This window comes from Schistocerca gregaria, chromosome 8 (assembly GCF_023897955.1).
Source record: "Schistocerca gregaria isolate iqSchGreg1 chromosome 8, iqSchGreg1.2, whole genome shotgun sequence".
NCBI classification, from domain to species: domain Eukaryota; kingdom Metazoa; phylum Arthropoda; class Insecta; order Orthoptera; family Acrididae; genus Schistocerca; species Schistocerca gregaria.
Genome location: NC_064927.1, coordinates 205397987 through 205423410, shown reverse-complemented (window position 1 = coordinate 205423410; position 25424 = coordinate 205397987). Strand labels below are relative to the sequence as shown.

The 25424-nt window shown below is 40.4% G+C and overlaps 1 protein-coding gene across 1 annotated transcript in view; it reads left to right on the top strand.

The window, feature by feature from the left end:
- Positions 1–25424, top strand: part of LOC126283993 (E3 ubiquitin-protein ligase MARCHF8) — a 78762-nt gene that overhangs the window by 41957 nt on the left and 11381 nt on the right. The gene's annotated exons all lie outside the window — the stretch shown is intronic.

The following is a 25424-nucleotide window of genomic DNA, read 5'->3' as shown; positions in this document are numbered from 1 at the left end:
GTCTGAAGTCTTACTTTTTGTTGGTGAGAGCGTTTCCTTGATTCTTCGTGACAGTATGGTTATAGCAGCCGGCTAATCTAAGGTGGATGACTGGCAAATATGCCAACAAACTTGTCTGTCTTATTCAGGAACAAATAACTGCAGCATAGCATCAACTTAACAAATGAGACGCTCAACAAGACATCTGTTTAAGTTCTGAATAAAGGACTGAAATTTCACTTCAGTTTCATGCTCGTTACTTATTGTAAATATTTGTGGGGTGTTAAGCAATGCAGCATCTTTCTCAGGAAATTCTCAACAGTGTAAGGCTCTTCATGTTCATTATTTTAACAGCAGCCAAGTTCCTGAAGCTTAGTATCAACAGTTTCAATAAAGGACAATCCACCAATAAAGAGGATCCAGTAGTTATAGTCTGGAAGACATGTCTTTGCTACTGACTGCTCAGTTGCATTGTTTTTGTTGCATAATGATAACAAGAAGTCAACCATTGGTTGTTGGCATTTGAATAGGTAACAGGAGCCATGTTGCTGGAAAAGAAATATTCAAGTGCATTAATCATAGCAGTGACTTTCAGGCACAGAACATGTGATGAGAAGCAGGGTTAAATAAAAAGTACGTCATATGGAGCTTGAAATAACAGTGTGTTTTCATCCCAAATAAATCAGGTCTCTGTGATGTAGGTAATGTAAGGAAAACTGTGTTTCATAGCCAAAACAGTCCTGTGAAAGTGCTTAAGACAGTCAGTGTCTGGCAACAAAATCATGATAATATTAGCCATACCAAAGTTACTATGATGTTTCTTGTGTTTCTGCCAGAGTTCACAACTTAATTTGTGTGCAAAATTATATATTGACTGATCTACATATCTTCTTTGGTTGGTTCAAATAGTGATAGTACATGTGATTGCTCTCTTGACTCCAGTTAGACTGAGGTACTGTTTATGCCCTGCCTTATTAATAGCAGATTTTTGCTCGTGGCAATTTCAGCTGCATCAAATGCTTAATAGGAAGAATTGTTGCTACCCTCCACAGCGAGGTATATCGAAACTCTCCAAGTCGTGACTGAAATATAGTAGTGCAGGCAGTACCACAAGGTGCACTAGATTATCCCCTGCATGCTTTTGTTGTATCCCAAGGAAACTGTATCAGACTGACTCAGAAACATTAAATTGGCAGGAAAATCTGGTCATGGTGTTCAATTTTTTTATTTATGTTTATGAAAGCCGATTTGCCAGAACTGTATACTGGTGGTTCTCAAAAAGTGCTAAATCTTAAATTAATAAACTCTTAGCATTCATTATGGCCTTTGATGAGCATGTATTTCTCGGAACTTCTGCTGCTGCTCAAATAGTAAATTTACGTTGCCTGACTAACTGCATTGTGCTTGCACTGCATCTCAACTGGAGGCGGAGTTAAGTGGTTGAGGTGGGTAAGAGAAGGTGGATGGTGATGGAGGTGGAGGGAAAGGCAGAAAGTAAATGCAATAGAAATATGATTCTAGTGAGGTGAAGGATGGAACTGGTAGCAGGAGACAGAGCGGTGGGACAAGTAGACTGGAGAGAAAGTGTAGTGTAAGTGTAGATTGATGTAGTGTAATTGAGGGTGCCTGTGGTGGAGTTTAAGGGGGCAACAAAGATTGAAGCCAGAGGGATAAAGGGATGGAAGATACATTGTAAGAAGCATTTCTATGTAATAAATTCAGAGAAATTCGATGCAGAATGCAGGGGATAATACTCTGTTTTATCTCCCTCCCCCTTGTCCACTATTCCATCTCATCATATGCAACACACAACTCTCTTTCTGCCTGCAACAGGTTGAGCACTTTGGTGACACATTACTAGCCCATCCCCATACGGCCTCTCCCTATCTTCTCTTATCTCACCTCATTTGATACGAACCCTCAACCCATCAAATTGCAGTACTGTGACAATGGAGTCAACTCTGTTCTGATAGATTGCTTTATTATGTTGCCCCAGAAACTTGGAGCTTGCGCAACAGTACTATTCCTGCTATATCTCATTTCATAATTGCTCTCCAAACAATGTAAGATGACAGGTGATTTGCTTGGCTCTTTCAGTTTGATGTTCCTACATTTCCTAAATTTTCTAATGCTATGTTCCATATAAGATTTACACATTTGTGTGGCATGGAATATTATTCTGATTTTCTGAGGCTTAGATTGTACAGTGTGATTATAATTAAAGTTTAGCTTCTTATTTCTGTTGAGGAAATATGGAGAAAGGAGGAGTTACCATATTTGTCAGAAACTGTTTTAATTTCAAGACTATTGACATTAATTAATTTTGCTCAGAGAAACACTAAGAAGCTTGTGCAACAGGAGTAGTATTTCATAATAAGTCTTTTATAATAGTAGGTATATACAGATAACCTTCAGGAAATTTTAACCTCTTCATAAAAAACATGGACGCTCTGCTGTCTCATCTCATGGTAAAGAACATGGAAATAGTGGTTGCTGGTGATTTTAATGTGGATGCATTGAAACGCTCTGTCAGTGAACAATTATTGCAGTCAGTAACATTATCATTCAATTTAGTTTCTACTGTGAACTTTGCAATCAGAACATGTAAATATTCTTAGACTGCTATTGATAATATCCTTGTAGGCAAATATAGGGGAAAAAGTCATATCACAAAACCAATAGTAAATGGTCTATCTGATCATGACATGCAGCATCTTGTGTTAAATCTGAGTACAGGAGGGTAATACATATGCCAAAACTTGAGAAATTCAGGAAATTGCTCAAAGACATGAACTGGATAGATGTTCACGATATTTCTGACTGAAATGGGAAATACATAGCATTCATTAATAAAGTTACATCCACTTTTGAAAACTGTTTTCCCCTAAAGATAACTCAAATCACACAGAAGTAAAAAAATAAACTGTGGATTACACAAGGAATGAAGATATCATGTGGGACAAAAAGTAGACTGTATCTGCTATCTAAGAACAGCTATGATGTTATAATTGTAATGTATTACAAAGAATCCATTGAAATATTGAAGCAATTAATCCAGAAATCAAAGCAGCTTTATTATGAGAAAAAGACAATTACATCAGGCAACAAAATTTTAAAAAAATAAACTGTATAGGATATAGTGAAGACAGAGACAAGTGGGGACAACAAGGAAGAGGAACAGATAGCTCTAAAAATAAATGGGACTTTGGTAACAATTATTCATAGTGTTACAAACAAGTACTTCATTTCTGTTACTGACAGCTTGGGGTTATCATGTTCAGTGAACAGTTGAATGGAGTATCTGACCAGTCTTTAAAAATAACTTCAGCAAAATGTAAATTGACACGTCTCCCAAAGAAGTAGCATCTGTCATAAAATCCTTAAAATCTAAGTACTCCAGTGGGTATGATAACATAATGAAGATAATCAAAGAGTGCTCATGCAAGTTGAGTTCTGTCATAAGTTATTTGTGTAATCAATCTCTTTATCGCCAGAACATTTCCAGACTGGCTAAAATATTTTGTAGTTAAGGCTCTTGACAAGAAGGGGTATAAAGAGATACTATCAAACCATTGACCAATTTCACTTTTGCCAGCTTTCTCAAAAATATTTGAAAGCTTGTGTTCAAGCATCTCCGTAAGCATCTGACTGCAAATAATACATTGTCCAGGTCACAGTTTGGATTTCTTAAGGGTTCTAATATAGAGAAAGCTATTTACACTTACAGTGAGAATGTATTTAATTCATTAGCTAATAAATTAGAGGCTACTGGCATTTTCTGTGACCTGTGAAAAGCCTTTGACTGTGTGAACCACAGAATTATCTTAAGTAAATTAGAATATTAAGGTGTAACCGGCAATGCTGCGAAATGGTTTGAATCTTATCCATCTAACAGGAAACAAAGGGTGTTGTTGCGAAATACCTGTGCAGTAAGCAGTCAGTCTTCATCAGACTGTGAATTAAATACAGGTTGTGTTCCTCAAGGTTCCATCTGGGGTCCACTGCTTTTTCGTGTGTACATTAATGACCTCTCATCTGTTACATTGCCAAATGCTAAGTTTGTTTTGTTTGCAGATGATACAAACATTGCAATAAATAGCAAGTCAAGTACAGATTTAGAAATAGCTGCTAATAAAATTTTCACTGACATTAATAAGGGGTTTAAAGCTAATCACTGTCATTAAACTTTGAGAAGACCCACTATATGCAGTTCAGAACCTGTGAGAGATTTCCTCCCAGCATGTGTAAAACATATGAAGACATGCAGATCGAAGAGATTGACAGTGTTAAATTTCTGGGATTACAACTCGATAATAAGTTCAGTTAGGAAGACCATAGAACAGAATTGCTTAAACACCTAATCAAGTCTGTATTTGCCATGAGAATGATGTCAGATGTAGGATATATAAATATAAACAAACTTGCATACTTCGCTTACTTTCATTCTGTTGTCTTATGGGATCATATTCTGGGGCAACTCGTCAAACTGAGCAAAAGCTTTTAGGGTACAAAAGTGTGTGTTAATTCAAGAACATAGTCTGCCTCTCGTAGCTGAGTGGTCAGCGTGATGGAATGTCATACCTAATGGCCCGGGTTTGATTCCCGGGTGGGTCGGAAATGTTCTCCGCTCAGGGTCTGGGTGTTGTGTTGTCCTAACCATCATCATTTCATCCCCATTGACATGCAAGTCGCCGAAGTGGCGTCAACTCTAAAGACTTGCACCAGGCAAACGGTCTACCCGTAGGGAGGCCCTAGTCACACGGCATTTATTTAATTCAAGAACATCGTGTAGCAACCTGTTCAAGGAACTTTTATTCTGAGTGCTTCTCAATATATTTATTCCTTAATGAAATTTGTTGCAAGTAATACATCTCTACTTCCAACCAACAGCTCAATACATAGTATCAATACTAAGAAGAAGAACAATCTTCATAAAGACTTAAAATCATGTACCTTGGTCCAAAAGGGGTCCAGTATTCAGGAACACACATTTTCAGTAAATTGCCAGCAACCATGAAAACTTGGTTTCAGATAAAGCACAGTTTAAATAGTTTGAAAGACTTCTTGATAGGCAACTCGTCATACTCCATAGATGAATATCTTAGCATAGACTGTTAAGCCATATTAAGTAAAAATATCTGTTAGATTTCAATTTTGACATCACTTTGTCACAACAGTCAAGATTAGGTATTTTGTGTATGATAAATTTACTAATAGTGCATAACATTGTTTCATTCTGATAGTGTGTTATTTCTGCAAGTATTAGCTGTTCCATTTTACCACATTGTATTCACCTATTTCGACAATCTCCTCACAAATGATCAGGGTAGTATGTATTATTATCAAACGTTTTATGTTTTACTTTCTGACATGTTCCACACCCACACGAATCATCTCATTTTTTGGGTGTAACGACTACATTCCATTAGTCAAATTAAGTCAGGTGATGCTGATGGAATTAGATTAAGAAATGAGACACTTAAAGTAGTAAAGGAGTTTTGCTATTTGGGGAGCAAAATAACTGATGATGGTCGAAGTAGAGAGGATATAAAATGTAGACTGGCAATTGGAAGGAAAGCGTTTCTGAAGAAGAGAAATCTGTTAACATCGAGTATAGATTTAAGTGTGAGGAAGTCATTTCTGAAAGTATTTGTATGGAGTGTAGCCATGTATGGAAGTGAAACATGGACGAAAAATAGTTTGGACAAGAAGAGAATAGAAGCTTTCGAAATGTGGTGCTACAGAAGAATGTTGAATATTAGGTGGGTAGATCACATAACTAATGAGGAAGTAATGAATAGGATTGGGGAGAAGAGAAGTTTGTGGCACAACTTGACCAGAAGAAGGGATCGGTTGGTACGAGATGTTCTGAGGCATCAAGGGATCACCAATTTAGTATTGGAGGGCAGCATAGAGGGTAAAAATCGTAGAGGGAGACCAAGAGATGACTACACTATGCAGATTCAGAAGGATGTGGGTTGCAGTGGGTACTGGGAGATGAAGAAGCTTGCACAGGATAGAGTAGCATGGAGAGCTACATCAAACCAGTCTCAGGACTGAAGACCAGAACAACAACAACAACAGGAACAAAAACTGAATCTAATATAATCTAATCGAAAAACCACTGTAGAAATAACATCACTGGTCAGAATGATGTCAAATTGCAGCAGAATATTATCGGAGAAGGAGGGAAACGTATGGCAGAAGAAAATTAAATAGTTACAAAATGTAGCAACAGATGCCACTGCAAGCACCATAATTTAATAGTGGTAGACTGCAAATGACAAATGAATATACAATAATGCCTAAAGTGTATGTTTTGTGTTAAACAAAATGTACTACTCAGTGTACATGGGTGTACATGAGTGATACTGTTGGTTGCGTAAGCCCATCCACCACAGCAAGGTCATATCACATCAGATGGGAAAAATTGAGTTTTAAGTATCCTTATGCCAAAAACTGCATAAAAACCATCAATCAAAATCAAATTGGATTATCAGTTTCTGTGTGACTGTCCCAAAACTTGTTCAATATGCTGACCACCATTTTCTGCAACAAATTGAAATTGAGAAACAGCATGTTCCACAACTGATCGAAGTGTTTCTGGGATCATGTTCAGAATGTGTTGTGCAATGTGTGCCTTCAATGTAGCTAAGTTTTTAGTCAGAACACTGAACACAACATCTTTCAGATAGCCCCACAGCCAGAAGTCACTCTGATTAAGATCAGGTGACCGGGGTGGTCAGTCTGTAGAAAAATGGTGGCTGATGATTGTGGCATTTTCGAAATGGCACTTCAGCAGCTGCTTAATCGAATTTTCAATGTGCAGAGGTGCGCCATCTTGCATAAAAATGATCCAATCCACACATCCACTATTGGAGAGCTGGAATGACTTGGTAGTGCAAAAGACGCTCATAGCAGTTTGCTAGTTCTGTGTATTGACAAATCCCATCACATGGAAGCGGGCTTTGTCTGCACAAAACCTTCCATGGCCAATCATTGTCCACTTCCTTGCGAGTAAGAAATTCCAAAGCAAAGGTCTCTCTTGCTGACAGGTCTACAAGGAAGCAGCTTGTGCACTTGATTAATTTTGAATGGATAGCAAAGGAGGATGTTTCATAGGATTTTACGCACAGTGCTCATGAGTTATGTCCAACGTTAGGGCAATTCTCCTCACCACACATTTGCACATCACCACTCATCTCCTCCTGCATTGCTGTGATCACTGCTTCCACTGACATCAAATCAATTCGTTTCTTCCCTTTATTAGGTTGCACATCAAAAGAACCCGTCTTTTCAAATTTCCGAATCATTTTCTCCAGACCCAAAACAGTCATTGGACCAACACCTTCTTTCAAACCCTTCAGTGTCCGGAACTTCTGCAGAGCGACATGTGCACAGTCATCATTCCTGTAATACAGCTTTACAAGCAGAGCGTGATCCTGCATTGAGACATTCATGGCGAACATTGCAGGTGCAAAAAGAGGAAAAGCCGTGTACGTGGTGTGTTTATACCAACTCCAATGGTCGTGTGCATGAGAGGTGTTTTTATTTATGTATTCTGATACTTACAGCTCCATCTGTTGATCAATGGCAAAAGATCTGTCAGAACATTCTGGAAAGTTCTTGGCATATTTTAATTCAACAAACATTTCAAAATTTTTTATTGAGACTCTCATGGATTCTTCTGTTGTTGAAGCTGAAGACAGCAGACAGAAAGTAGAAATTTTAAATGCCAAATTTAAAAATTGTTCATTCAAGAGGAGAAATACTGTACTAATATTTAGATGCCACATGGACTCACAAATAAAAATTATTGATATTAGAATCCCCTGTATTGAAAGACAGTTAAGACTACTTAATGCAAAAATGGGACCAGATGTTAGTGAGGTTCCGGTTGAATTTTATGAGAAAGCCATGGAAATCACTCTTTTTCCTCACTCATATTTATTGAGAATCTGTGACTTAGCCGATCATCCCATGTGACTATAAAAAGTGTAGGTCACGTGTGTATGAAAAAAGGGCAAAATGTCGGGTGCCCGGAATTGCAGATCAGTATTGCTGACATCCGTCTCATGCAAGATCCTACAGCGTGATGAAAATAAGCACCTCACAAAGAATTTGCACCAATTCAGGAAAAATCGTTCGTGTGAACCACAGCTTGCTTTATTCACAAACATCTTGCAAACAGTAGAAGCAAGTGAATAGGTAGTTTGGTTTTACCACATCATCAACTACTGTCAAAGATATGATTGTACAGAGTATCTTCACAAAGGTGTGATTGGCTCGAGTATAAAACTCATTACATTATACTAAGCAGCTTATGTTCACAGAAATGAAAGTAATGAGGACTGCATCAGGAGTTGCATGCACCACAACCACCACAGCAGTATTCAGCAGTATTAATAACAAAAGGAGATTCAGCATTGGTCATTCAACCCCCGCCTCCTGCTACTTGAACTGTAGCTGCTAGCTGTATCGGCAGTAGCAGCAAGCAGCCAGATGCTATTGAGAAAAATTTTTCTTGTGCGTCCTAGCTGCCAGATTCGCGCATGCACAGGGTTTTCTGAGTTGTTGTAGGGAGGTGGTTAGTCCCCACCGGACCCCTGTTTGCATTAAGTGATTTCGCTGTTTCTTCTTCGTTTAGAGCTCCCACGTCAAATGAAACCAAAACAGATGTATGCAGCCAGGAGCTATCAAGTGAATTACAATACATTCACATAATTATGGAGGGCAAAAATATATTATTAGTTTCAGTTTTTTATTTTATTTCCAAGTTATTAGCAGTCAAGCATTAATCGCCTTGCAGGACAATGAAGTTATTTTTGTCAGCTTGCTAAAGAAATTTGGCTTTATTATTCTTCCCGCTGAGGCAGTCAGTTTATTTGAAGCGAAGTGTGTCATTCCACAGTATTAGCTAGTTCCAACAGTTAGCGGAATTTCAAGTGCACCTTTTCATTTTCTGCCATGTATGGCATTATGCCATAATAAAGAACCAAATATGAGGTAGTACAGTGCTGGTACCCCAAGAAAATTTAAATCTCAAAAACCACAATGAAGAGCTTCATTCCACAGTATTAGCTAGTTCCAACAGTTAGCGGAATTTCAAGTGCACCTTTTCATTTTCTGCCATGTATGGCATTATGCCATAATAAAGAACCAAATATGAGGTAGTACAGTGCTGGTACCCCAAGAAAATTTAAATCTCAAAAACCACAATGAAGAGCTTAATATAAGATGGGACTTACTTCATTGTGGATCTGGAAAAAACCAATGCGCACTTCAAGCTGAATCATACATTTTAGAATTGTTTACAAAATTCTGATACTCTTGAAGTGTTTTGTACATATGAACATGTGGGCTTCCTACACCACAGCAGCTGCACACGCGCAATAATGCCTGTTTTCTGGCGCTCTCTGGCAACTGCTAAATCAAACCTATTTCTAATAGTCTCGGGATAGTATTGTGAATGGTGGTTCAAAAAAGCTTTACTTTCAGAGTATATTTCTTTTCATGCAAGATGAATTATGTTATGTATGAGAAAGTGGTATGAATTTCTTAAGTCACAGAACATTTAAAACTGAACACTTTGAGGACCAGCCACTTAAAAGAATTTCGAGCCCGGAAGACCAGACATTTGTCATTATTTTAAATTTACTGGCTCATTTGTGTGGTGTATCTTAAAGTATAACACACAAAAAAGATCATTATTACATGTGTACGCTCAGCTTTTCTTGTATCTGTACTATGTATATTAATGTGAACGATTAACTTTTCCTCTTTGTGTGTTCATGCTACGTTAACAGTGATCCTGCTGTTGGCTGACTATAACATGTGTCCTATGCTCTGAATATCTGCTGTCATTGGCAGGCGAGATCATGTGGCATGAGATATGACTGGCTTAGAAAAGGACATCGCAATCTCGATTTCAACATTCCGGAAACTAACATGCTGTGTTTGGTGCAATTCGAATTTATACTTTCATAATACGAAAATATGCAGCGTATATGTTGCTGCACATCGAAGGTCTTCCCAAAGCTTCTCCCCCCTCCCCACCCCCCCTTTTTTTCCCCTCGAAAGTCTGTCCAAAACGTCTCTCCCCTATTTTTGTTTTTGTTTCCCCTCCCTCTGGGGAAGTTCTACACCGGTGTATAAAATGTTAACAATTCAAAGGATCGAAAAGTTGTACAGTTCCAAAGGAACCTGATGTTACTTAGCACGGAAAAAGTTTATTTTTTAAACGGGGTACTTGGGAATTTTTTTTCTTTTTTCCGCATATACACCCTAGGCATTTCATCCTATGGGGACGTCATGCTGCTCATACGGAATGATTTTCATAGTCAACCGATCTCCCTGACTACCCATCTTCAAGCTGTTGCAGTTCGCCTTTTCCTTCCGCACCTGACGTTTTCCCTTTGTACCATTTACATCCCTCCATCATTTGATGTCACCAGGGCAGACTTCCTTCAGCTTATTGAACAGCTACCTCACCCATTTCTGCTACTAGGTGACTTTAATGCGCATCTTCCCTATTGGCATTTTCCCATGACCTATCAGAGAGGTGCCCTCTTGGCTGATCTTATTAATCAGCTCAACCTCTTCTGCCTTAACGCTGGAGCACCCACTTTCCTTTCCGACTCCTCGTGCACCTATTCACATTTGGACCTATCCTTCTGCAATGCCCAGCTTGCCCATTGTCTTGAGTGGACCGTTCTTTCTGACACCTAATCGAGCGACCATTGCCCATGCGCTATCCATTTGCTGACTCCTACCCCACCTGCGTGCGCACCCAAATGGCAGCTTACTAAGGTTGACTGGCGTCTTTACTCCTCCTTGGCGACCTTCAGAGAACAAGATTTCCCCAGTTGTGATGACCAAGTGTACAGCCTCACAAATGTTATCCTTACTGCTGCAGAACATTCCGTTCCTTGCACTTCCTCTTTACCACACCATGTCCCAGTTTCTTGGCGGATTGAAGCATATCGCAATGCAATTCGCGCATGGAGACATGCTCTCCATGTTTTTAACTGTCATCCTACAATGGCAAACTGCATTCATTACAAACAGATGTGTGCAAAGTGCCATTACGTTCTTAGGGACAGTAAAAAAGCTAGCTGGATTTCATTCACTAGTTCTTTTAACAGTTCCACCCCTTCCTCTGCCGTGTGGGCCAACCTCCGACGGCTCTCTGGGACTGAGATCCATTCACCAATTTCTTGGGCCGCCATTTTGTGGTAATTTCGAGCTCATCCCACTATCACCCTGCCTTCCTCCATCAGAAACAAGTGGAGGCGGCTCAAGCGATACCCTTCTCTTCTCAGAATCGTGGTTGCTACAATGCCGCATATACTAGAAAGCTAGATCATGCTCTAAGTTCATCCCGATCGTCTGCCCCAGGGCCAGACACTGTCGACATTCAGATGTTGCAGCACCTTTCTCTTGTGGGCAAGCACTTTCTGCTTAACACATACAACCACATCTGGGCAGAGCACATTTTCTGGACGTGGTGTGAAGCCACTGTCATACCCATACCTAAGCTTGGTAAGGACAAAAACCTTCCTTCTTGCTACTGCCCCATTTCTCTCATGAGCTGTGTTTGCAAGGTTATTAAACATGCCATTCTGCAGTTGACCATCTCATCGCTTTGTCCTTTCATGTCATGAATGGTTTTCTGCAGAAATCGCATACTGTGGTAGTGTTTTAGATTTGGAGAAAGCCTACGACACCTGCTGGAGAACTGGTATCCTCAGTACTCGTTTCATATAGAGTTTGCAAGGTGGGTGTGGGTTCTGCCTTGTCAGGCACCTTTATCCAAGAAGCTTGCATGCCTCAGGGTTCCGTCCTGAGTGTCATTCTCTTTGCTAGCTATTACCATTAACCCTATAATGGCCTGTCTCCCACCAGGCATCTCCTGCTCCCTTTTTGTTGACGATTTTGCCATCTATTGCAGTTCTCCAAGGACCTATCTCTGAGCAGCGTCCCCAGTGATGTCTTGATCGTCTTTACTCCTGGAGCATTGACAATGCCTTTTGTTTTTCCACTGACAAAACAATTTTTATGAGTTTCTGGCGATGCAATTGGCTTCTCCCACAATCTTTACATCTTGGGTCTGTTTCTCTTCCATTCATTGAAACTATGAAATTCCTAGGGCTCATGCTTGATAGGAAACTCTGTTGGTCCTCCCATGTGTCTTAACCTGGCAGCCCGCTGTACGCGGTCCCTCAGTGCCCTACTCGTCCTTAATGGTACTTCCTGGGGTGCAGATCGAACTACCCTCCTCCATTTGTACCACTCCCTTCTCCGTTTGAAACTCGGCTATGGGTGCTGTGTTTATGTGTCTGCACGTCCGTCCCTCTTACACCATCTCAACACTGGCCACCATCTCGGCCTCCATTTGGCCACTGGCGCCTTTTACACCAGTCCGGTTGAGAGTCTGTATGCTGAAGCTGTTGAGCTACCACTGTCCTACCATTGTGACTTTCTCCTCAGCAGCTATGCGTCCCGCTGTTCTGCCTTGCGTGGCCATCCATCCTATGCCTCCTTCTTAGATGATTCCTTTGATCGCCAGTATGGGATGCATCCCTCTTCTCTGTTACCTCCTGGAGTCCGCTTTTGGCACTTGCTCTGGTGGCTTAACTTCACAACTACCTGCAACTTTCCCGGTGGATGAGAACCCCCCTTCACCATCCTGGCCGGTGTTCACATTGTCCTTCATTTACTTCCTAAAGACACTACTCCTGTATCACTCTATCCCCTTAAGTTTCATGACCTTCGCATAGTACCTTTGTGTACACTGATGGCTCTCGGACTGACCGTGATGTCGGGTATGCCTTCATCATTGGTGCCCATGTCTTTTAGTATCGGCTTCCAGCACACTGCTCAGTATTTACAGCAGAGCTCTTCGCCCTCTATCAGCCCACGGAGTACATCTGGCGACACAGACTTTTGAATTGTGTCCTTTGCTCAGACTCACTCAGCGCCCTGGAAAGCCTGTGTGCCCTGTACCCCCACCACCCCTTAGTACAACAGGTCCAGGAAAACTGTCACTTGCTCAGTCTTGGTGGAGCCACTGTGATGTGTCTGTGGATTCTTGGTTGCCGTCATGTCAGGAGGTGATGTTGCTTTGGCACCACAATTAGTACTCCCTTCATGGGAATAATCTCTGGCGTATTAAGCCTCTCCCACCGGTTTTAACAACCTCCTCTTGGCCCTCCCACCAGGAGGAGGTCATTTTAACTAGGTTGTGTATTGGGCACTGCCTTTTTAGCCATCGTCATTCGATAAGTGGCACTCCCCCACCACTTTGTACACATTGCCCCCAAATTTTAACTGTCTGCCGCTTCGTGACAGAATGCCCATTTTTTAACTGTTTACATTCCCACTTGGGTTTGCTGTCTGAGTTATTGGCCATTTTAGCAAATGACATGCGGGCTGTTGACTGCATTTTACTTTTTATCTGTCAAAGTAATATGGTGAAGGCCATTTAATTTTTAGTTTTGGACCTCCATTTCTGTATGGTGTCTTTTGTAGCCCTTTCTCCACATCCTTGTTTTTAGATGTCTTCTCTTATGTCAATTGGGATTGATGTATAGTCGTTTTTTAAGTCCTCTGTGTCTTCATGTTCTATAGTTTTGACTTGGGCGTGTATGACTCCAGTTATTTTTGCGCCCTAAAACAAAACATACCTTTAAAGTGCTAAGAGATTTAACCCCCTCTCTCTTCTAAGTGATACCATTGAGGATATGTATGCCAGGTGTCCCTCATAAAAGTCATCAAGTGCATTACCTCTGATTTTTCAGCAGATATTTACATTTTATGGACTTGAGGCACATCAGTGCTCAGAGCCTTGCTAAGCTATGATCCGTCATAAGGACTGATACTGTTTTTACTTACTCATCCGTGAGTGTTTTGTGTTGGCTGTCCTTGCTTTATTAATGTATGGTGTACTTCAGGTATGCTGTACTGTTGATAGACAGAGGTAGCACAAAGTTCAGAAACACGAGCAAAGACAGTGCAGGAAGCGGTTGAATTTTTGGTGAAGCAGATGACTAAACTATTGGAAAAGAATGCCACATTAAAAAAGCAGGTGGACACTAATGGCAGCCGATGCATGTAGACAGGATGAGCTAACCAGGATCTACATTTACATCTACATCTACATGGACGCTCTGCAAATCTCACTTAAATGCCTGGCAGAGGGTTTATCGAACCACCCTTACAATAATTCTCTATATTCCAATCTCAAACAGTGTGCAGGAAAAACAAAAACCTGTATCTTTTCATGCGAGCTCTGATTTTAGTTATTTTATTATGATGATGGTTTTTCCCGGTGTAGGTCAGTGTCAACAAAATATTTTCACAATCTGAGGAGAAAGTTTATGATGGAAATTTCACAACAACAGAAAACGCCTTTGTTTCAATGAAATCAACTCCATATCCTGTATGTCAGTGACATGATCTCCCTTATTTCTTTATAATACAAAAATGCTGCTCTTCTTTGAACTTTCTCAATATACTCTGTTAATCCTATTTGACAAGGATCCCACACCGTGCAGCAGTATCCAAAAGAGAATGGACAATCGTAGTGCAGGCAGTCTCTTTAGTAAATCTATTGCATTGCGTAAGTGTTCTGCCAATAAAACACAGTCATTGGTTTGCCTTCCCCACAACATTTTCTGTTTGCTCTTTCCAATTTAAGTTGTTCGTAATTTTAAATCCTAGGTATTTAGCTGACTTTATGGCCTTTAGATTTGACTTATTTATGATATAACCAAAGTTTAATGGATTCCTTTTATTACTTATGTGGATGAGCTCATACTTTCTATTATTTAGGGTGTTACCAGTTTTTGCATCCTACAGATATCTTGTCTAAATAGTTTTTCAATTTGTTTTGACCAGATGACTTTACTAGATGATAAATGGCAATGTCATCTGCAAACAACCTAGACTGTTGCTCAGATTGCCTCCTAAATCATTTATATAGATAAAAGTTCAGCAGATGCCCTACAACACTTCCGTGGGGAACACCAGAAATCACTTGTGTTTTACTCAATGGCTTTCCATCAGTTACCACAACCTGTGACCTGTCTGACAGGAAATCACGAATCCAGTCATATAACTGAGACGATATTCCATAAGCACACAATTTGACTACAAGCTGCTTGTGAGGCACGGTGTCAAAAGCCTTCTGGAAATATAGAAATACAAAATCAATTTGAAATACCATGTCAATAGCAATCAACACTTCATGTGAATAAAGAGCTAGTCATGTTTCACAAGAACATTGTTTCATTCAATGTATCTGTTACTTCCTTGGATCCCATCTCAGATAGCCTAGTGTCTCCTTTTTTGGATAAAGTGACTGATGACATGTCAGTGTTTAATGACAATATGGAAGTTTCTGGTTGTCTGAGCACTTGATCAGACAAAGTACATTTGCACATGACCTGGTTATAATTGATGGGAGAGGTTAAGATGTAAGTCATGTATGAGGCATTGAATAATGTACTTTTATTTGAATAACTCAAGAAGGGATGCCTATCAGCACCATCACAAGTAGAATATTGTCAGATTCTTCAAGGAACAACTTAGTGGGATGTCCCAGAAATGAAACAAATGAGTGATAAAATTCTTAGATCAAATTAGGAAAATCAGTGCACAAACACATAAATTAAAACACAATGATGAGGCAGATAAAATTATTTCCCAAGAGGCAGAGCACAGAATGCTAGACATATTTTGAAGAGGAGCTCTGCCTGATATGTTGTAAACGAAGCTGGTGGAGAATCCAAATTTAGCTGCTGCCATTAAGGTTGCATTTGGAAACAACACCACCAACCACAGTGCTACGAGTGCAGGGTGGTGGCATATAGGGCACGATACTGTCAGAATGGGAAGCAAAGTGGACAGTGTCCAGATAAGGATTCCTCATATGCCAACAGGAATTACTTAATGGCAGCACTCCCAGAGGAGAGTTTGACCATGGCCTATCAGCCCTGACATTTTAAGTGAAGACAATACCGGCAGTGAGAGCCTACATTGTGTGGTGTATGCAGAGTTGGAGTGTTGCTTAGTTAGCATGATGAACTGAATGGAACGTCAGTTTTGGTGGACACAGGGGCTCATATGTCAGTGACTAGTGTCGACATCTTTGGCAGAAAGAGATTGAATTCTCTATGAAACAATGGCTACATCAGTATCTCTGTCCATATCAAACCTACTAACCATTAGCAATACCTCCACTTCGACAGCTGCCACCTGTTCCATGCCAAGAACTCCCTTCCATACAGCGTAGTCAACCATAGTCATTATATCTGCAGTTACGAGCGGTCCCTCTCAAAATACACCGAGGGTCTCACTGAGGTATTCACAGACTGTAATTATCCTCACAACCTTGTACAAAAACAAATCTCCTGTGCCTTATCTTTTCAGTCTCCCATCACCTCCCAGTTTCACCATCTGCCCACAGAGAAGCATTCTCCTTGTAACACAGTACCATCCAGGAGTGGAACAACTGAATTACATTCTCTGTAAGGATTTTGACGACCTCTCATGGTGCCCCGAAATGAGAAATGTCGTGCCCTCTATCCTTTCTACCCCTCCCACAGTGGTATTCTGCCGTCCACTGAACTTATGCAATATACTCGTCCATCCCAACACAACCCCTGCTCCCAACCCCTTATCTCATGGTTCATATCCCTTTAACAGGCTTAGATGCAAGACCTGTCCCATACATCCTCCCACCTACTCCAGTCTGGTCACTAACATCACCTATCCCAACAAAGGCAGGGCTACCTGTGATCAACAAACTAAGCTGCAACCACTGTGCTGCATTCTACTGGGCATGACAAGCAACAAGTTCTCTGTCCGCATGAATGGCCATCGACAAACTGTGGCCGAGAAATGACTGGATCACCCTGTTGCTGAGCACACCCCCCAACATGACATTCTTCATTTCAATGACTGCTTCACAGCTTGTGCTATATGGTTCCTTCCCACCACCACTAGGTCTTCTGAATTGCGCAGATGGGAACTCTCGCTGCAACATACCCTATTCATAACCCTCCTGGCCTCAACCTCTGTTAGACATTACCCTCACCCATCCAGGCCCTTCCCTATTCCCATTCCAGCACTACATGGCCCTCTATTCCCCCAATGCACCCAGTATTTTTACTTCCCCACCTCTCCCCTGCCCTCCATCTAACCTCCCAGCTGCACGTAGCTGCCCTACCCTCTCTCCACCTCATCACTACATGCTCCCCAGCAGCACTTGACTGTCCCCCACCCCTACCCTGCTATGCCTCCCTCTCCCTGCTGCAGCCTCCTCCTTACCCCCACCTAGTTTCCTGCACTGCTGCTGTTGCTGCTTGCAGTGTGGCTTCAGCTGCCAGAGACTGCAGTCGTGCGTGTGAGATGCATTTGTGTTACAGGATGAGGAGTAGCAACTATCCTCTTCATAATATTGAATTCTTTATGATGTACTTTATATGAAGACAGTGATGTGGCGTCATTGCGGTCAACATTGCTCAGTTTTTGTAATTGACCAAGGAACTTTGGGAATATATGGAAGTATTATCCCCTGACAGTGCACAATCTTAGAGCTAGATTTTCTGAATAGCCATCATGCAAAACTGATCTGTCACAACACACTATAAAACTAATGGAGATATTATTCCAGCTAGGAACAACCATTGCAAATGATTCTTTGTCATAAGGTTTGTCGATTGTGAAGGTTGAACTGAATAAACTGCATACCATTCATTAAAACTCAATTTGTGTGATAAAGTACCAAGAAATACAGGTAAATTACTGTGGGTAAGTGTGGATACTGACCAACTGATTGATATGTTTTGTGTTATGGCGCCATCTCATTACAATTATAAATTGGCTACTTTGCATTGTTTTTTTACATAGAAGCATGACTTGCATGCTAGAAGTAGATGGAAATTACATGGTTCCAGTAAAAAGGGATAATTTTGGCTCAAATGAAGTGGATCTGCGAAAAGGATTACTGATTGCTAATTTGTATGTCTTGGACAAGGACAATTTAGATAAGTCAAGTAAAGACTTTTGCTGTAAGCAACCTGTCAGTGCATCTGCAGTATGTGAAAAAGTGCAGAATTTAAAAGAGGAAGATAGGAGAACTGTAGACACTCTGTTAATACAGTTCACGGATTTGTTCAGTCGTAGTGGACCATTTCCAGCAACACCTGTGACGCAGCATAGAATTCCAACTGGGAATAACCTGTCTTGTCTACAGGACACACAGAGTACCACACGACACACAACCAATAGTGGAGGAATTCATTAATGAATAGTGGAAGGATGAAATTATTGAGGTGAATGATAGTCCATTGGGAGCACCTGTTGTCATTCTGGCAAAGAAATCAGATGGGATGAAGAAATACATGCTTTATTACAATTACTGATATCTGAATGCAAGAATGGAGATGGATGCATATCCTGTACTGCGTATAACAGAAATGTTGGAAAACCTGGATCAATGTAAATATTTCTCCACAGTGGATTTAAAGAGTGGGTATTGCCAGTTGGAAGTGGTTCCAAAATGGCGGTCGAGGACTGCTTTTACCATTCCATGTGGACACAGCCAATATTGATGGATGCTGTGTGGGCTTAAGAATGCACCAGCCACTTTCCAGATGTCACTAGTTGGAATTCTAGGGGAACTAAAACCACATGGTCTATTTAGTCAATATTATTGTGTTTTCTAAAAGTCTACAGCAGCTTGTACAATTGGGGGAATTGTTTAAGAGGTTGCATGTGACACATGTAATGCTAGATATTGAGACCTGTCACTTTGTGCCCACAGAGGTAAACTACCAAGTTCAAGTGATTAGCCAAGATGACATGAAGACATACCCTATATTGATATGTGCTGTCCATTGTTTATTAGCACTGCAAACTGCAAAGCAACTCCAATAATTTTTGGGGATATGTAATTATTATTGAAAATTTGTCAGAGGGTTTGCTGATATCCCTAGATCATTAATGCTTTTGCTAAAATAAAAAAGGGAGGGGGGGGGTGTAAAATTCCAGTGGATAACTGACAGCCAAACTGCATTTGAGAAACTGAAAGACGCACTAATGACTATCCCAGCAGTAATATTTCCAGATTATGAGAGTGAGTTTGTTCTGTCATATAAAGTGAGCAACCAGGCAGTAGGGTGAATTCTAAGTCAGGATGTGAATAGCATGAACACCTAGGAGCATTTGTAACAAAAGTTGAATAAAGCGTGCCAGAAGTATTCAGTCACAGAGAAGGAGACTTTGAGCAGCGTATGTGGTATTACCTAAAACTTTCTGACAAATAAAAACTGCGACTGCTGCGATCGCAGGTTCGAAACCTGCCTCGGGCATGGATCTGTGTGATGTCCTTAGGTTAGTTAGGTTTAAGTAGTTCTAAGTTCTAGGGGACTGATGACCACAGCAGTTGAGTCCCATAGTGCTCAGAGCCATTTGAACCATTTTTGAACAAATAAAAACTGTGTGCTGGGCCGGGACGCAAACCTGGAACCTGTACCTTTCACGGGAAGGTGCCCTACCACCTGAACTACCTGAGCACAACTTACGACCTGTCCTCACAGCTTTGCTTATGCAACTACCTTATCTTCTACCTTCCTACCAGATTGGAGTTCCAGTCCGGCATACAGTCTTAATTTGCCAGGAAGTTTCATATCAATGCGCACTCCTCTACAGAATGAAATTCATTCTGTTATTACCTATTTTTGCTGTTAACTGTAAGGTAGGAAATTCAACATTATGGTAGGAAATTCAAAATTAAAATGGCTATTAAAATTGAGGGATCATTCAAGCAGATTAACTCGTTGGACAAAGAAGTCAAGTGAATTCGATTGTGAGGTAGGACACAAACCCAGTAGGAAACATAGCAGTGCTGATAGCTTAAGCTGAAAGTTGATGGTCGTACACAGCTATGCACAATGGGCTGTTGTGCAGAGTGACAAAATTTGAATCATATATTGTGCTACTCACAGCTCTGAGGGACAAAGTGTTGAAGGAAGCACACACTCAGATATTAGCAGATAACAGAGGACAGACAACTGATTGTCAAGTAACTGAACAGTTCTGGTGGAGATCAAGAAAACAGGCTGTTTGTCAGTATGTGAGTAGTTGCATACCATGTTCACAAAATACCAATCTCTGTCATCAACCAATACCACTTCAAAGGTTACTGAAGGCATCTATATCTTTTGTAATGGTAGGAACGGTTGTGTTCAGTCCATTCAGCCTGCTCCACTGGGTAACCGATATGTGATAACCAGCACAGAACATTTCTCACATTACGTAGCAGTTTTTGCAATCCTTAATGAACAAGCGAGTGTAGGGGCTCATACAGTGGCTATTGAACTTTGGTGTTTCCGACACAATTATTACAGATCAGTGTATCAAATCCATGTCCAAGCTGCTTAAACGGATGTTCCATATATTGTGAATCCAGAAATTGTGAACTAGTCCCTTCCATCCTCCAATGGAAGAACAGAGTATGGTAAAATATTAAGTCACTATGTGAACAGACACCACAAAAAGTGGGATATTTACGTGCCTTACCTTGTAGCTGCGTAAAATTCTAAAGCGTGTGACAGTCTTCGACTCTTTTATCACACGCTAGAAAGGTGCTATCGTCTGTCGAAGAGATTAAGCGTAAAGTTGGGAAAAATGGTGAGTCATTGAAGAAGTTTGTGCATATGTTTCAGAATTTGTGGAAATGAGAAGGAAAGCAAATATATAAGCACTTGAGCTGCAAAAACAAATGAGACACCTTGTTGTTAAGCTATCTGAGTGTAAAATGGGTCAGTAGGTTATTCTGTCAAGTTCCTAAACACCAACAGAAATGACATTAGTCATGAATGTGAAGCTATAGTTACTGATGAGAACTTCATTGTTAATGTAGGGCACATTAAACTTGTTAAGGGTACTCTGGATACTTTGCTTCATGTGGCAGTGTCCTTACCCCAGGAAAGTTAAAAGTAAGAAGAGGAGGAGAGAAGTGAGAACTGAATAGCAGAGTGCATACAGAGTGCCGTACACACTCAGATTACATCAGTGCAAACCAAACTCTGTAGGATACATATAAATGGTTTGAGGAAAACCATGTGATAATTGTATCATTGTGTTAGTATAGTGGGGTTGTAATTTAGGAGTACATGTAGTGTTGTTACTAAATTCTGTGATAGACAGTATGTAAGTGAATGGGAGGATGGTATGTAAAAACCAGTCTCGCAAGAGGGGGAGGGAGAAAAATGCAAATTCCTTTCGTGTAGGTGGTGGTAGCACCAAGACTCTCCAGAGTTGTTACGATAATTCTAATGATATTGCAGCTCTTTGAGGGAGAAGTAATGGATGCACTACAGTACCAATGGAACAGAGTTTGTCATTGTTTTATCATGTGACAATGGTCAAGATTAATACCGATAGAGCTAGGCTTTATGTATTTGTTTGGTTCCCAGTGGCAAGTGTGGATGTGTGTTACCAGTGTTTCATGGTCCATCCCTACCCAGTAAAATAGAACATTTGTATGGAAGAAAACTCAAGTGTTGCAGATGTCCAAGGAGAGGAGTAACTATATATTGATGTCAATGGATGAGCTCCATTTGCTTCAAAGAAAGAGTATTGCAAAATGCCCACCCAGGATGGTTCAGAGGGGCACATGAGTGTGTGAAATGCAGTTATTCCTGGGTACAGCATAAGCGGCAGGATGCCGGAGGGATGTTCAGACACTACACCCGTACTTCCAGAGAGTGAGAAGGCGTTGAGTTTGCTCCATATTTGCTCCACAGGTAGTGATAGTGAACTGTTACAAGGACATCTCGAGAATGATGATGTCAGACTCACAAACTAGCACAATATTCATTACTGGTGCTGCCTGTGAAAAGTGGTGGGAATGGGTCTCCCATCTTGAGAATGATGAGGTCAGACTCACAAACTAGCACAATAGTCATTAACTGGTGCTGCTGTGAAAAGTGGTGGGAATGGGTTTCCCAGTGCCATCACTTGACTAACGGTAATAAAACTGACACAACTTTCATTCTATTAGTGAGAAAAACCATTAGGCATTTTGCCAACCCAGAACCTGGTTTATTTAAATGGCATTGTGAAACAAGACCACCTCCACTCATTTGGGGATCTTACAGCTTCACAGAAGCGTCATTTTATCATTGAGCAAATGTTCCAACATGTACAGCAGAATTGTGATAAGCAGTACAAAACATCATGATCATTATTATCACAGTTTCTGGTATTGTTGTTACTCTGGTTTTGCTTTGTGTAAACTGGATGTATCTTTGGCACAGACCCATTCACCCTCATGAACTCCCTGTGCATCAATTACCAATGGATTGGGCTACTGGCAGCAACTAATGGTTAGTTGAGTAAAAGTTAGATAGGGAGCTGTCTGATAAACAAGGTGAAATGCTAAGCATGAGAAAGAATCGAGCAGAACTATTTACTGTTAAATGATTGCTGGGAAATTTGACAAGGAAAGAGAATTTATTGATGTAAACATACTGTTTTGTATGTGATGATGCAATGGACTCTTGCTCCTATGAACAAACAAGAAAGTTCAGTAGACTAATTTTGAAAATTATTTAATTGAATAGATAAAATATCTACTCACCAAGCAGCAGCAGAACACACACATAAAGGACTGTTGTGATTAGCAAGCTTGCGAAACCAGTGGCTCCTCCTTCAGGCAGAAGGGTTGAAGGGGAAGGAAGAAGGGTGAAGGAAAAGAACTAGAGAGGTCTAGGAAGAGGAGTAGATTTTGGGAAAGTCACCTGGAACTGCAGGTCAGGGGAGACTTACCGTACGGGATGAGAAGGAGAGACTGATTGTTGGGGACTGCATCGGACGAGATTTGAAAACCTGAGGGCTTAAAGGTGGAAGACAGGGTAATATGCAAGGCAGAAATTGCTACTAAAACATTATGCACGAGTTAATAAAAGTGAGAAGCTAAGTGCATTACACATAACAGAGGTGGGACGGAGTGGTGAAAAGTGGATGGGAAAGACAATGAAAGATGCAAAAATTAAAATGGAGTGAAGCAAAGAGTAGTTACAGTGAAGAAAAGCTGACATTCAAGAAATTAACATAAATTAAGGCCAGGTGGGTGGCGAGAACCAAGAACATGTTGTAGTGCTAGTTCCCACCTGCGGAGATATGAGAAACTGGTGTCTGGGGGAAGAATCCAGGTGGCGCGTGTGGTGAAACAGGTACCGAGGTTACGAATCTCATGTTATAGAGCATGCTCTGCAACAGGATACTGCGAGTTGTCAGTATATACCCTCTGCTTACACAACAAGTAAGTTGCCTGAGACTGCTGCCGCGCATGCCTATTGTTGACGAAGGCCTTAATGGCTGAAAACTTTAATTGTGAGAGGCTTTTTGTTGTGCCTATCTGCGACTCAGCATCTCTGCTATGTGGTAAGTAGCAATTTTCCTTCTCATAATATTGTTAGGTCATATTCAAATGGTTACAGGTGTGGAAAATACAGCTGTAGTAAACACCCTAACTACTTGAATATGACTTGAGATTGTAATTGCAATAGTGGGTATTGTAACAGTCAGTAGCAAAAATTAAGTCATCTAACAAATTCAATGCGTCTGTGATCCGACAACACAATATAATAGCGTAAAATATGGAATTGCCCATTATACAATGGAATACCTGCATTTGTACATCTTGGAGATATCTTTCAGTGGCTGTTGTAAGTATGCAGTACATGGTGACATATATTGTTTCACTGTGAATGACTGTTTTGTATAACTTGGCCAGCAGGTATATGAGCATTTTTTACACCAGATAGTACTGCAGTGTTCCTGCCATCACACTCAAGCAGCTATGATTTTAACTCTTACATCACTGATGATGCTGCCATCGCTTTATTGATGGGGTTTAAAGTTTTGAGTTTTAGATTTTGACTTTTGGTTTGGTGTGTTCCATGATGAGAAACTGTTTCCAAATGTCTAATTTTAGCAATATTTAACTGGAGTCATAAATTACTGAGATACTCATACTGTGCCAGGATTTTTTGCAATCCTGTTTTGTGGAAGCAGCAGTTGTGACATTATCATTGTAAAGCCCAAGGTATGTTCTGCTTCATGTTTCATATGTTGATATCAATAACCAAGCTGAACGATACTGATGACAGTGAGACCCCCATGCTCCCAACTATCATCAGAATGCTGTTGTATAGACATTCCTATGCAACGTTTTGACCTGGTCAGTATGATGTGCATACACATTGTAATTTGAGTGTGTAGCAAAATTTGTTGGTTTGGATTGAATGTAGGAAAAGTGTGCAATAATGAGGCTTTCTCAGTGTTCATCAGTGAAATTTATTACCTCTGATTTTAAGTCTCAGTAATAAGTGACAGGTAGCTAATAATTCAAAAGCTAAAAGTACTTTGGAACTAGAATGTGTGCTGTTGGTCTAGTGTTGTCATATTTTCTCCCTTAGCCGCATGAGCTTGATTATCCAGCAATTTATGTAATTTTTCCTTCCCTTTACAAAGAAAAAATTTGTTTGTTCTTTGTCTTGTGAAGGAATGTAAAACTATTAAACCAATGTGAAATTTATGATATACTACAACGATATGTACAAGAAAATTTAATTATATCTCGTATTTTCCATAGATTAATTTTGCCTAGTATCCTCCCTCTTACCCTGTAACCCAGTGCTATGTTTCCCATTGTATTGTGTTTATTCCATCTTCTTTTCTTGTTATCCATCTATTCACTTTATCAATTCCTCCTTGCAGTGTCTTCCATCTCCTTGCTCACAATAATTTGCACAGCCTATTCTCATACACGAGACCTGTTCAAAAAATTCTGAAATTTTGTCTGCATAATTTTTCTGTGTTACCTTTTACTTATTAGGCATGGTCTCCTTCGAAATACACTCCTTCACGATTGATACACAGCTCCCAAAGTTGTTTCCAGTTCCAGGAGCACTCTTGGTACACCTCTTGCTGGATTACTTGAAGCACTGATGCTAATTTTCTTTTATCTCAGTATGTTGTTGCAAATCTTTGTCGTTTCAGTGAGGTTTTCAACTTTGGAAATTAAAAAAAAAAAAAAAAGTCTGCAGGGGCCAGGTCTGGAGAGAACAGAGGATGAGGCAGCACAGTAATTTCATTTTCTGTGCAAGAAATACGTACTAACAGGGGTGAATGTGCAGGTGTGTTATTGTGAAGCAAGAGACCTGAACTGTCTCACCATATTTCAGGCCACTTCCTTCTCACATTTTCTCGCAGGTGTCTCAACATGTCCGAATAGTACCGTTAATTAACAGTTTGTCCCTGTGGCAGAAATTCGTGACGAACTAGTCCTTCAAAGTCAAAGAAAACTATCAGCATGGCTTTAACATTTGACCTGACCTGACAAGCTATTTTTGGTCTTGGAGAACCTT